Source organism: Triticum aestivum, chromosome 5B (genome assembly GCF_018294505.1).
Source record: "Triticum aestivum cultivar Chinese Spring chromosome 5B, IWGSC CS RefSeq v2.1, whole genome shotgun sequence".
NCBI lineage: Eukaryota > Viridiplantae > Streptophyta > Magnoliopsida > Poales > Poaceae > Triticum > Triticum aestivum.
The window spans coordinates 373,274,042-373,287,131 of NC_057807.1; positions in this window are offsets into that span (position 1 = coordinate 373,274,042).

Here is a 13,090-nt window from a genome sequence, read left to right on the forward strand (position 1 = left end):
AATCCCTTCACGATTACTTGCAAAAGTGAGATCTGATAAAGATAGATAAACGATAAAGTAAATATTTTTTGGTATTTTTGGTTTATAGATCGGAAAGTAAAAGATTGCAAAATAGTAGATCGGAAGCTAATATGATGGAAAATAGACCTGGGGGCCATAGGTTTCACTAGAGACTTCTCTCAAGATAGCAAATAATACGGTGGGTTAACAAATTACTGTCAAGAAATTGATAGAAAAGCGCAAAGTTATGACGATGTCTAAGGCAATGATCATGAATATAGGCATCACGTCTGTATCAAGTAGACCGAAATGATTCTGCATCTACTACTATTACTCCACACATCGATCGCTATCCAACATGCATCTAGAGTATTAAGTTCATAAAGAACGGAGTAACGCATTAAGTAAGATGACATGATGTAGAGGAATTAACTCAAGTAATATGATGAAAACCCCATCTTTTTATCCTCGATGGCAACAATACAATACATGCCTTGCTGCCCCTACTGTCATTGGGAAAGGACATCGCCAGATTGAACCCAAAGCTAAGCACTTCTCCATTGCAAGAAAAACCAATCTAGTTGGCCAAACCAAACCGATAGTTTGAAGATAATTACAAAGATATCAAAAAATGCATAAAATAATTCAGAGAAGATTCAAATAATATTCATAGATAAGTTGATCATAAATCCACAATTCATCGGATCTCGGCAAACACACCACAAAAAAGTATTACATCGAATAGATCTCCAAGAACATCAAGGAGAACATGGTATTGAGAATCAAAGAGAGAGAAGAAGCCATCTAGCTACTAGCTATGGACCCGTAGGTCTGTGGTAAACTACTCACGCTTCATCAGAAGGGAAATAGAGTTGATGTAGAAGCCCTCTATGATTGAATCCCCCTCCAGTAGGGTGTCGGAGAAGGTCCCTAGATGGGATCTCACGGGTACAGAAGGTTGCGGCGGCGGAGAAGTGTTTTCGTGGATGCTTCTGGTGGTTTGGGGATATATGGGAATATATAAGCGAAAGAATTAGGTAAGGAGGGTCACGGGGGGGGGGCACAAGGGTGGGGGCGCGCCCTCCCTCCTTGTGGCCGCCTCGTGGCTCCTCCGACTTCATCTCCAAGTCTCCTGGTTGTTTTCTGCTCCAATAAAAATTGAAGGTTTCATTCCGTTTGGACTCCGTTTGGTATTCCTTTTCTACGAAACTCAAAAACAAGGAAAGAACAAGAACTGGCACTAGGCTCTAGGTTAAAAGGTTAGTCCCAAAAATAATATAAAATATCATATTAATGCATATAAAATATCCAAAAAGATAATATAATAGCATGGAACAATAAAAAATTATAGATACGTTGGAGATGTATCAAGCATCCCCAAGCTTAATTCATGCTCGTCCTCAAGTAGGTAAATGATAAAAACAGAATTTTTGATGTGGAATGCTACCTAACATATTTATCCATGTAATTTTCTTTATTATGGCATGAATGTTAAGATCCATAAGATTCAAAAGAAAAGTTTAATATTGACATAAAACAATAATACTTCAAGCATGCTAACAAGGCAATTATGTCTTCTCAAAATAACATGGCCAAAGAAAGCTTATCCCTCCAAAATCATATAGTCCGGCTATGCTCCATCTTCATCATACAAAATATTAAAATCATGCACAACCCCGATGACAAGCCAAGCAATTGTTTCATACTTTTGATGTTCTTGAAGGTATATCTTTAGATCTTGCAATCGAATCTTTTAGTTTCTTGTTTTATCACTAGTTTAGTCTATAAAAGAAAACAAAAAAATGGAATTGAGGGTGCCTCATATGCTTCATCTTTTTAATATCATTCATGAAAATAAGGATTCCAATAATTGTGCCAAAATGTTAGAAGAAGAATGCATTAAAATGTTTGGCACTAAATCTTTGAATGATGAGCATGGTTGCAATGTTGTTAGTACGAGCTCTTTGAATATCCATAGTACTAATGATGATTGCACTAGTCATGATGAAAATGTCTCTTATAAGCATGTCAATTTTTGTGGAGTGCATAGAGTTTGCAAGTACACACCAAATAGGGAAGATAGATTTTGCAAGAGGCATAAGTATTTAGAAACCAAATGGTTGCAAGAAAGGCTAGATGTTTGTGCTAAAAATTTAAATTTTCTTAATCATCCTTGTGAACTTTGGAATGAACATGGTCATTTAAATATCCAATGCAAATTGTTTCATGATTGTATCGTGTCCAAGAATTGTGATGACTTGATTTCCCTTGCACATCATAATGAACTTAGTTTGCTTTTGGGTTATGAAGAAATGAAACGTATAACTAAGGATATGCCAAAATTTGTCCTTGATAAAGTTCTTGATTTTGATATAGAAGAAATTTTAATGTATTGTGCGTTAAATTGCATTGAAAATCCTTATATTGCCAATTACATAAAGAAAATAAAACAAATAGAAGATGAAGAGAATACTAATGAAAGGGAAGAGACTTCCCAATATCCTCCTATTATTTCTTATGATGAATCAGGTAACGAGGAGGAGCTTTCTATTCAACCAATCTCATTAATAAGGAGCTCAAAAAAGAGGATTAAACCCACACATGATGTGAAGAAGAAAAAGAAAAGACGGAGAAGCAAAGGTAGAAAGGTATCCCTCCCAAATGATGTTGCTCCTATTGCTTGTGATGATGATAATTGATATACTATTGGTGCTACCCATATTATTAATGATGAGAGTGATTATGCTTATGATATGAAAAGGTCCAAGCTTAGGGATGCTATGTTTGATGAGAGTGACATGTTTGAGAATATATTTGCTGTAATTAATGTTTGTCCCAAGCTTGGGGATGCTATGTTTAATGAAGATGATATTTTTAGCCTCCCAAGTTTTGATGAGCAAATTTATTATGATGATAGCATGCCTCCTATTTATGATGATTAGTGTGATGACACTTATGACATAAAAAGTAGTAATGATTATATTTATAAAACTTGTCATGATTATGATTATCCTTTTTCTCAACATTACTCTTTTAATGTGGAAACAATTTATAGTATTCGAGTCTCTTATGATACTCCCACTATTCCGAATGAGAAGAATTTTGCTTATGTGGAGAGTAATAAAATTTCTATGATTGTAGATCATGAAAAGAATGCTTTAGGTGATGGTTATATTGTTGAAATTATTCATAATGCTACTGAAAATTATTATGTGGGAGGAATATATGCTTGTAGGAATTGCAATAATACCAAGTTTCCTCTCTATGTGCTTAAAATCTTGAAGTTATGCTTGTTTTGCTTTCCTATGCTAGTTGATTCGTGTTCCCATAAATTGTTTGCTCACAAAATCCCTATGCATAGGAAGTGGATTAAACTTAAATGTCGGGGGTTGGGTACGACATATGCCAAAGGATGGCTTATCATGGTGGGAGGGAGTAGAACGTCGCCGGTGCCCGGAAGCGGGATCAGGCGAAGACATATCACTTTAGTCGGATCGGATTCGATGAAAAGGGTCCTTATGAAGGGTAAATAGCAATTGACATATCACGTTGTGGTTTTTGCGTAGGTAAGAAACGTTCTTGCTAGAAACCCATAGCAGCCACGTAAAATATGCAAACAACAATTAGAGGACGTCTAACTTGTTTTTGCAGGGTATGCTATGTGATGTGATATGGCCAAAAAGAATGTGATGAATGATATGTGATGTATGAGATTGATCATGTTCTTGTAATAGGAATCAAGACTTGCATGTCGATGAGTAGGACAACCGGTAGGAGCCATAGGCGTTGTCTTAATTTATTGTATGACCTACGTGTCATTGAACAACGCCATGTAATTACTTTACTTTATTGCTAACCGGTAGCCATAGTAGTAGAAGTAATAGTTGGCGAGACAACTTCATGAAGACACGATGATGGAGATCATGATGATGGAGATCATGGTGTCATGCCGGTGACGATGATGATCATGGAGCCCCGAAGATGGAGATCAAAAGGAGCAAAATGATATAGGCCATATCATGTCACTATTTCATTGCATGTGATGTTTATCATGTTTGTGCATCTTATTTGCTTAGAACGACGGTAGTAAATAAGATGATCCCTCACTAAAATTTCAAGAAAGTGTTCCCCCTAACTGTGCACCGTTGCGAAAGTTCGTCGTTTCGAAGCACCACGTGATGATCGGGTGTGATAGATTCTAACGTCCACATACAACGGGTGTAAGCCAGATTTACACACGTGAAACACTTAGGTTGACTTGACGAGCCTACCATGTACAGACATGGCCTCGGAACACAAGAGACCGAAAGGTCGAGCATGAGTCGTATGGTAGATACGATCAACATGAAGATGTTCACCGATAATGACTAGTCCGTCTCACGTGATGATCGGACACGGCCTAGTTGACTCGGATCATGTAATCACTTAGATGACTAGAGGGATGTCTATCTGAATGGGAGTTCATTAGATGAACTTAATTATCCTGAACATAGTCAAAAGCCCTTTGCAAATTATGTTAGCGCTCGCGCTTTAGTTCTACAGTTTTAGATATGTTCCTAGAGAAAATATAGTTGAAAGTTGACAGTAGCGATTATGCGGAAAGTAGAAAGCTTATGTCCTTAATGCACCGCTCAGTGTGCTGGACCTCGAACGTGGTCTGTGGATGTTGCGAACATCTGACATACATGTTTTGATGACTACATGATAGTTCGGTATTGTTAAATGGTTTAGAATTGAGGCACCGAAGACATTTTGAAATGTCGCAGAACATATGAGATGTTTCGAGGGCTGAAATTGGGATTTCAGGCTCGTGCCCACGTCAAGAGGTATAAAACCTCCGACGATTTTCTTAGCCTGCAAACTAAGGGAGAAAAGCTCAATCGTTGAGCTTATACTCAGATTGTCTGGGTACGACAATCACTTGAATCGAGTGGGAGTTGATCGTCCAGATGAGATAGTGATGTTTCTCCAAAGTCATTGCCACCAAGCTGCTAGAGCTTCGTGATGAACTATAACATATCAGGGATAGATATGATGATCCTTGAGATATTCGCGATGTTTGACACCGCGAAAGTAGAAATCAAGAAGTAGCATCAATTGTTGATGGTTGGTAAAACCACTAGTTTCAAAAAGGGCAAGGGCAAGAAGGGATACTTCATGAAACGGCAAAACAATTGCTACTCTAGTGAAAACCCAAGGTTGAACCCAAACCCGAGACTAAGTGCTTCTGTAAAGAGAGGAACGGACACTAAAGCAGAACCACCCTAGATACTTAGTAGATAAGAAGGCAGGCAAGGTCGACGGAAGTATATTGGATATACATTATGTTAATGTGTACTTTACTAGTACTCCTAGTAGCACCAGGGTATTAGATACCGGTTCGGTTGCTAAGTGTTAGTAACTCGAAATAAAAGCTACGGAATAAACGGAGACTAGCTAAAGGTGAGCTGACGATATGTGTTGGAAGTGTTTCCAAGGTTGATGTGATCAAGCATCGCACGCTCCCTCTACCATCGAGATTTGGTGTTTGTGTTGAGCATAGACATGATTGGATTATGTCTATCGCAATACAGTTATTCATTTAAGGAGAATAATGGTTACTCTGTTTATTTGAATAATACCTTCAATGGTCTTGCACCTAAAAAAATGGTTTATTGAATCTCGATCGTAGTGATACACATTTTCATGCCAAAAGATATAATATAGTAATGATAGTACCACTTACTTGTGGCACTGCCATGTAAGTCATATTGGTGTAAAACACATGAAGAAGCTCCATGTTGATGGATCTTTGGACTCACTCGTTTTTGAAAAGTTTGAGACATGCGAACCATGTCTAATGGTGTATACGCATGAAGAAACTCCATGCAGATGGATTGTTTGGACTCACTTGATTTTGAATCACTTGAGATATGCAAATCATACCACATGGGCAAGATGACTGAAAAGCCTCATTTTTCAGTAAGATGGAACAAGATAGCAACTTGTTGGAAGTAACACATTTTGATGTGTGCAGTCCAATGAGTGCTGAGGCATGCAGTGAATATCGTTATGTTCCTACTTCACAAATGATTCGAGTAGATGTTGAGTATATTTGCTTGATGAAACACAAGTATGAATTATTGAATGGTTCAAGTAATTTCAGAGTGAAGTTGGAGATCATTGTGACAAGAGGATAAAATGTCTATGATATGATCATAGAGATGAGTATCTGAGTTACGAGCTTTGGCACGCAATTAAGACATTGTGGAAATTATTTCACAATTAATACCGCCTGGAACACCATAGTGTGATGGTGTGGCCAAACATCATAGTTACACCCTATTGGATATGGTGCGTACCATGATGTCTCTTATCGAATTACCACTATCGTTCATGGGTTAGGCATTAGAGACAACCGCACTCACTTTAATAGGGCACCACCTAATTCCGTTGAGACGACACCATTTGAACTATGGTTTGGAGAAACCTAAGTTGTCGTTTCTTGAAAGTTTGGGGCAGCGACGCTTATGTGAAAAAGTTTCAGGTTGATAAGCTCGAACCCAAAGCGGATAAAATGCATCTTCATAGGACACCCAAAACAGTTGGGTATACCTCCTATTTCAGATCCGGAAGCAAAAGGATTGTTCCTTGAATCGGGTCCTTTCTCGAGGAAAAGTTTCTCTTGAAAGAATTGAGTGGGAGGATGGTGGAGACTTGATGAGGTTGTTGAACCATCACTTCAACTAGTGTGTAGCAGGGCACAGGAAGTTGTTCCTGTGGCACCTACACCAATTGAAGTGGAAGCTGATGATAGTGATCGTAATGCTTCGGATCAAGTCACTGCCAAACCTCGTAGGATGACAAGGACAGGTACTGCTTCAGAGTGGCACGGTAATCCTGTCTTGGAGGTCATGTTGCTAGACAACAATGAACCTACGAGCTATGGAGAAGCGATGGTGGGCCCGGATACTGACAAATGGCTTGAGGCCATAAAATCCGAGAGAGGATCCATGACTTTGGAAGAAATACTTGATGGTCGTAAGGCCATTGGGTACAGATGGATTTTAAAAGGAAGACGGACAATGATGGTAAGTATCGCCATTAAGAAAGCTCGACTTGTCGTTAAGATGTTTTCCAACAAGTTCAAGGAGTTGACTACGATGAGACTTTCTCACTCGTAGCGATGCAAAGAGTCTATTGGAATTATATTAGCAATTACTGCATGATTTATGAAATCTTGCAGATAGGATGTCAAAACATTGTTTCCTCGATGATATCCATGAGGAAAGGTTGTATGTGATACAACCAGAAGGTTTTGTCAATCCTGAAGAACGCTAACAAATATGCAAAGCTCCAGCAATCCTTCTAAGGACTGGAGTAAGCATCTCGGAGTTGGAATGTACGCTTTGATGAGATGATCAAATATTTTGGGTTTATACAAAGTTTATGAGAAACTTGTATTTCCAAAGAAGTGAGTGGGAGCACTATAGAATTTCTGATGAGTATATGTTGTTGACATATTGTTAATCAGAAATGATGTAGAATTTCTGGAAAGCATACAGGGTTATTTGAAAAGTGTTTTTCAATAGAAAACCCGGAATAAGCTGCTTGAACATTGAGCATCAAGATCTATGAGGATAGATCAAAAGCGCTAAATGGTACTTTCAAATGAGCACATACCTTGACATGATCTTGAAGGTGTTCAAGATGGATCAGTCAAAGAAGGAGTTCTTGCCTGAGTTGTAAGGTATGAAGTTAAGAGTTAAAGCTCGACCACGGCAGAAGAGAGAGAAAGGACGAAGGTCGTCCCCTATGCTTCAGACGTAGGCTCTATAGTATGCTATGCTGTGTACCGCACCGGAAGTGTGCCTTGCCATGAGTCAGTCAAGGGGTACAAGAATGATCCAGGAATGGATCATTGGACAGCGGTCAAAATTGTCCTTGGAGTAAATAAAGGACATGTTTCTCGATTATGGAGGTGATAAAGAGTTCAACGTAAAGGGTTACGTCAATGCAAGATTTAACACCTGTCTGAATGACTCTGAGTAGCAAACCGGATACGTATAGCGGAGCAACCATTTGGAATAGCTCCAGGTGGAGCGTGGAAGCAGCATTTACAATATGACATAGAGAATTGCGAAATACATACGGATCTGAATGTTGCAGACCCGTTGACTAAAACCTCTCTCACAAGAAAAACATGATCAAACCCCAGAACTCATTGAGTCTTAATCACATGTTGATGTGAACTAGTTTAGTAACACTAGTAAACTCTTTGGATGTTGGTCACATGGTGATGTGACCTGTCAATGTTAATCACATGGCGATGTGAACTAGATTATTGACTCTAGTGCAAGTGGGAGACTGTTGGAAATATGCTCTAGAGGCAATAATAAATTAGTTATTATTATTATATTTCCTTGTTCATGATAATCGTTTATTATCCATGCTATAATTGTATTGATAGGAAACTCAGATACATGTGTGGGTACATAGACAACACCAAGTCCCTAGTAAGCCTCTAGATGACTAGCTCGTTGATCAATAGATGGTTACGGTTTCCTGACCATGGACATTGGATGTCGTTGATAACGGGATCACATCATTAGGAGAATGATGTGATGGACAAGACCCAATCCTAAGCCTAGCACAAAGATCGTGTAGTTCGTATGCTAAAGCTTTTTTAATGTCAAGTATCATTTCCTTAGACCATGAGATTGTGCAACTCCCGGATATCGTAGGAATGCTTTGGGTGTACCAAACGTCACAATGTAACTGGGTGGCTATAAAGGTGCACTACAGGTATCTCCGAAAGTGTCTGTTGGGTTGGCACGAATCGAGACTGGGATTTGTCACTCCGGTTGATGGAAAGGTATCTCTGGGCCCACTCGGTAGGACATCATCATAATGTGCACAATGTGCCCAAGGGGTTGATCACGGGATGATGTGTTACGGAACGAGTAAAGAGACTTGCCGGTAACGAGGTTGAACAAGGTATCGGCATACCGACAATCGAATCTCGGGCAAGTACAATACCGCTAGACAAAGGGAATTGTATGCGGGATTGCTTAAATCCTTGACATCGTGGTTCATCCGATGAGATCATCATGGAAAATGTGGGAGCCAACATGGGTATCCAGATCCCGCTGTTGGTTATTGGCCAGAGAGCTGTCTCGGTCATGTCTGCATGATTCCCGAACCCGTAGGGTCTACACACTTAAGGTTCAGTGACGCTAGAGTTGTTATGGGAATTTGTGTGTAGTTACCGAATGTTGTTTGGAGTCCTGGATGAGATCCCGGACGTCACGAGGAGTTCCGGAATGGTCCGGAGGTAAAGATTTATATATGGGAAGTCCTATTTTGGCCACCGGAAAATGTTCGGGATTTTTCGGTATTGTACCGGGAAGGTTCTAGAAGGTTCCGGAGTGGGGCCCACCAGCATGGGGGAACCCACATAAACGTGGGTAGTTGGGGCAAGGCCCCACACCCTTGGTCAAGGCGCACCAAGATCCCCCCTTAGAAGGAATAAGATCATATCCCGAAGGGATAAGATCAAGATCCCTAAAAAGGGGGGGGGTAACAATCGGTGGGGAAGGAAATGATGGGATTTCTTTCCTCCCACCTTTGCCAACGCCCCAATTGACTTGGAGGGCAAGAAACCAGCCCCTTCCACCCCTATATATAGTGGGGAGGCGCATGGGAGCTTCATGCTTGCCCCTGGCGCAGCCCTCTCCCACCCCTAGTAGTAGTGCTTGGCGAAGCCCTGCCGGAGAACTGCAAGCTCCACCACCACGCCGTCGTGCTGCCGGAGCTCTCCCTCAACTTATCCTCTCCCCTTGCTGGATAAAGAAGGAGGAGACGTCCCCGGGTTGTACGTGTGTTGAACGCGGAGGTGCCGTCCGTTTGGCACTAGGATCTCCGGTGATTTGGATCACGATGAGTACGACTCCTTCAACCCCATTCTCTTGAACGCTTCCGCTTAGCGATCTACAAGGGTATGTAGATGCACTCCCCTCTCTCTCTCTCGTTGCTAGTTTCTCCATAGATAGATCTTGGTGACTCATAGGAAATTTTTTGAATTTCTGCTACGTTCCCCAACAGAATTATCCTAGGCAATTGTTAACAAAACCGGTGATCACTATTGCAATTTCATATGAGGGAGAGGCAAAAGCTAACATACTTTCTCTACTTGGATAATATGCACTTATGATTGGAACTCTAGCAAGCGTCCGCAAATACTAAAGATCATTAAGGTATAACCCAACCATAGCATTAACGCATCAAGTCCTCTTTATTCCCATACGCAACAACCCCTCTTACTCGGGTTCGTGTTTCCGTCACTCACCAACCCACTATAAGCGAATCATGAACGTATTGCAACACCCTACAGCAGGAATTCCTCACGCTTGCGCGACACGGAGGGCACCACAGGACAGCATCAAAGTGAAACATACAACTCATACCAATCTAGATTATCAATCAACCCAAAGACCAAAGATATCTACTCAAAACATCATAGGATGGCAACACATCATTGGATCATAATATGTAGCATAAAGCACCATGTTCAAGTAGGGATTACAACGGGGTGCAGGAGAGTGGACCGCGTAAAAGAGGTGATGATGGTGATGATGATGGTGATGTTGATGAAGACCATCACCGCGGCGATGATTCCCCTCCCGATGGCACTCTGGTGCCACCAAGAGAGAGGAGGAGAGGTTCTCCCCCTTGTGCTTCCTCCTCCATGGATTTCCCCCTCTGGTCCTTGGCCTTCATGGAGATGATGGCCTCTCCGAGATCCTCCTTCATGGCCTCCGGTGATGATGGCCCCCTCCGGCAGGGTGCCAGAGAGGGCCTAGATTGATTTCTCGTGGCTACAGAGGCTTGCGGCGGCGGAACTTCTGATCTAGGTTAATTCCCTAAAGTTTCAGTATTTATAGGAATTATTGGTGTTGGTTTGACGTCAGGGGGGTCTCCGGGTCGTCCATGAGACAGGGGGGCACGCCCCCCTAGGGGCGCGCCCTCCTATCTCGTGGGTAGCCCGGAGCTCTTCTGGCCCAACTCCGATGCTCCGTGGTCTTCTTTTGGTCCATAAAAAATCCTCAAAAATTGGCACGTCATTTGGACTCAGTTTGGTATCCCTTTTCTGTAAAACACAAAAACAAGGAGAAAACAGAAACCGGCACTGGGCTCTAGGTCAATAGGTTAGTCCCGAAAATTATATAAGATGATATATAAATGCATATAAAACACCATAGATGGGTAATATAATAGCATGAATACTTTATAAATTATAGATACGTTGGAGACGTATCATACGTCTCGAACGTATCTATAATTTTTGATTTTTCCATGCTACTATATTACCTGTTTTGGATGTTTATGGGCTTTACTTTACACATTTATATCATTTTTGGGACTAACCTACTAACCGGAGGCCCAGCCCGTATTGTTTTCTTTTTCCTATTTCAGTATTTCGAAGAAAAGGAATACGAAACGGAGTCCAAACAGAATGAAACCTTCGGGAGCGTGATTTTTGGAACGAACATGATTCAGAGGACTTGGAGTGCAAGTCAAGAAGCAGCCGAGGAGGCCACGAGGGTGGAGGGTGCCCCCCCCCCTACTAGACGTGCCCCCTATCTCGTGGGCCCCTCGGGCGGCCACCGACCTACTTCTTCCTCCTTTATATACTCACTTACCCCGAGAACATCAGAACAAGCCACGAAAAACTATTTCCACCACCGTAACCTTCTGTATCCGCGAGATCCCATCTTGGAGCCTTAGACGACACTCCACCGGAGGGGGAATCGACCATGGAGGGCTTCCGCATCAACACCATAGCCCCTCCGATGAGTTGTGAGTAGTTTACCACAGACCTTCGGGTCCATAGTTATTAGCTAGATGGCTTCTTCTCTCTCTTTGGATCTCAATACCATGTTCTCCTTGATCTTCTTGGAGATCTATTTGATGTAACTCTTTTTGCGGTGTGTTTGTCGAGATCCGATGAATTGTGGGTTTATGATCAAGTTTATCTATGAGAAATATTTGAATCTCCTCTGAATTCTTTTATGTGTGATTGAGTTATCTTTCCAAGTCTCTTCGAATTATCAATTTGGTTTGGCCTACTAGATTGATCTTTCTTGCAATGGGATAAGTGCTTAGCTTTGGGTTCAATCTTGCGGTGTCCTTTCCCAGTGACAGCAGGGGCAGCAAGGCACGTATTGTATTGTTGCCATTGAGGGTAAAAAGATGGGATTTATATCATATTGCATGAGTTTATCCCTCTACATCATGTCATCTTTCTTAATGTGTTACTCTGTTCTTTATGAACTTAATACTCTAGATGCATGCTGGATAGCGGTCGATGTGTGGAGTAATAGTAGTAGATGCAGGCAGGAGTCGGTCTACTTGTCACGAACGTGATGCCTATATACATGATCATGCCTAGATAATCTCATAATTATTCACTTTTCTATCAATTGCTCGACAGTAATTTGTTCACCCACCGTAATACTTATGCTATCTTGAGAGAAGCCAGTAGTGAAACCTATGGCCCTCGGGTCTATCTTTTATCACATAAGCTTTCAATCTACTTTTATTTGCATCTTTACTTTTCCTATCTATATTACAAAATACCAAAAATATATTTATCTTATCATATTATCTCTAACAGATCTCACTTTTTCAAGTGGCCGTGAAGGGATTGACAACCCCTTTATTTCGTTGATAGCGAGTTCTTGTTTGTTTGTGTAGGTGCGTGGGACTTTTGAGGAGCCTCCTACTGGATTGATACCTTGGTTCTCAAAAATTGAGGGAAATATTTATGCTACTATTGCTGCATCACCCTTTCCTCTTCAAGGAAAACCAGCGCAAGCTCAAGACGTAGAAAGAAGGATTTCTGGTGCCGTTGCCGGGGAGGTCTTCGCTCAAGTCAAGACATACCAAGTACCCATCACAATCTCATCTCCCTCACATTTACATTATTTGCCATTTGCCTCTCGTTTTCCTCTCCCCCACTTCACCCTTGCCATTTTATTCGCCCTCTCTTTCCCAATCTCCTCTCTCTTTTGCTTGTCCTTTTGTGTGCTCGTCGTTATGGCTAGCTTGG